Consider the following 2046-nt stretch of genomic DNA (forward strand, 5'->3'; position numbering starts at 1 on the left):
AAAAATGAAATCCTACCATTTGCAATGACACGGATGGACCGAGAGGTTATTATGCTGAGTGAAATAAGTCAGACAGAGAAAGATAAATACCATACGATTTCACTTATATGTGGAATCTAAGGAACAAAAAGAACAAGCTAATCAAAAACAGACTCACAAATACAGTGGACAATTTGGTGATGGACAGAGGGGAGTGGGGTTGGGGGGCTGGGAGAATGGGGTGAAGGGTTAAAGAAGTACAAATTAGTAGTTGATAGTGGTCACGGAGATGGGGAGCATGGCATGGGGAATGCAGTCAGCATTAATATGATGGCTTAGGTGGAGGGCCAGGGCAGGGAGGGAGCAATTGGGGGGATCATTTTACAAACTATATAGGTGTCTAACCAATGTACTGTATACTTGAAACTGATTTAAATAAATAAATTTAAAAAATTCCTCTCTTACTCATATGACTTTTACACGACAACACTAACCGGGCAAACAGGGGCCGCGTTAGGGAATTCCCACGGCCCAAACTTCTCTTAGTCCCCTTTCCAGTTCGTTCACCCATTGCCTTCTGTGGAGCATTTTCTGTAATGAACAAAAGCTTATCGTATTCAGAGTGGAGCTTCTACGTTTGGAGCCCCCCGCGTTTTAACAGCAGCTTTTGCAGCTCTGGCAGGAAAATCCTTGGGAACCTCATCCTCTGCCCTGTGTGAGCTCTACTATGCTCTACAGTCATCCCCACTTATCCACAGGGATGCGTCTCAAGGCCCCATAGGATGCCCGAAAGTGCAGATAGTACCGAATCCTACATATACTGTTTTTTCCTATATATACCTATCATAAAGTTTAATTTATCAGTCAAGCACAGCGAGAGATTAATAACAATAACTAATAATAAAATAGAACAATTATGACAATATACTGTAATAAGAAAAAGTTATTTACCTGGGAGGCCAGCCTGCAGGACAAGATGGAGTTCCTGCTGGTCCTGGAGCGTGGGCTGTGGCAGGTCAATGGCCACGGTGGCCTCCAAGGCTGTCTACGAACCTTCTTCAGGACAAATGATGTGAGGGTTGGTACATGAGTTGGGGAAGACAAATATGGAAATAAATACTATGAAGACAACAGCAGTTTTGAGGCCGTCATCGATGGGTTATATATACTACCGAAGTGAATGACAAAAATACATTCTGGGATATGGATGGAAGCATGGTGACCACTGAATGGCATCATTGTATGACTGATGTCCCTCCAACAACAAAACCACCTACTGCTCGTAAATTAATTCGGACAAACCATAAATTCAACATGAGTGGCGCTCCAGAATAATATGCACCTCATTCCACCACTAGGAAAATTCAGAAATGGGTCCCACCTTCAATACCTTACAAGTAAAGACAATGGAAAATAATCGAAACGTATAAAATGCGGGGCTTTTCATGTCGTTGTTCTTTTACTACTTACTATTAACTTGATTAAAATCGTTTGATTAAGAAAAAAAGTTATATGAATCGCTTTGGGGCCATTCTGATGTAAAATAGGGGTGACTTGAACACAAGCCCTGCGATATCTCAACAGTCAGTGTGACTAATGGGCATGAAGCGTAGACAGCATGGACTGTGGACAAAGGGATGAGTCAAGTGCCAAGCGGGACAGCCATTGACGGCACGTGCGGATTTCATCGTACTACTCAAAACAGCGCGAGATTTCATGACATTGCTCAAAACAGCGCGAGATTTCATGACATTGCTCAAAACAGCGCGAGATTGAAAACGTATGAATTGTTCAATTTTGGAATTTTCCATTCAATATTTTCGGATCGCTGCTGCCCATGGGTAGCTGAAACTGCAGAAAGTGAAATGGCAGATAAGGAGGGACAACTGTACTGATACCTGAAAGCCTCTGACAAATCAACTATCACTTTTTTCATGAGGTATTTTAGTTGCCATGGAATTCAGAAAGCCTCTGATTTTTCAAATTCACCCTGTAGTCTGACGGATACCAAACATGTATTTATTACTGATATATTATATGTAAAAACATATAACATATTATGTGTAA

At 41.6% G+C, this 2046-nt stretch overlaps 1 pseudogene; it reads left to right on the forward strand.

Annotated features, from left to right (window-relative positions):
* Window positions 1-949: 949 nt before the first annotated feature.
* Window positions 950-1380, forward strand: LOC102887511 (annotated as a pseudogene).
* Window positions 1381-2046: the final 666 nt, after the last annotated feature.

Source organism: Pteropus alecto, unplaced genomic scaffold, assembly GCF_000325575.1.
Source record: "Pteropus alecto unplaced genomic scaffold, ASM32557v1 scaffold396, whole genome shotgun sequence".
NCBI classification, from domain to species: Eukaryota; Metazoa; Chordata; class Mammalia; order Chiroptera; family Pteropodidae; genus Pteropus; species Pteropus alecto.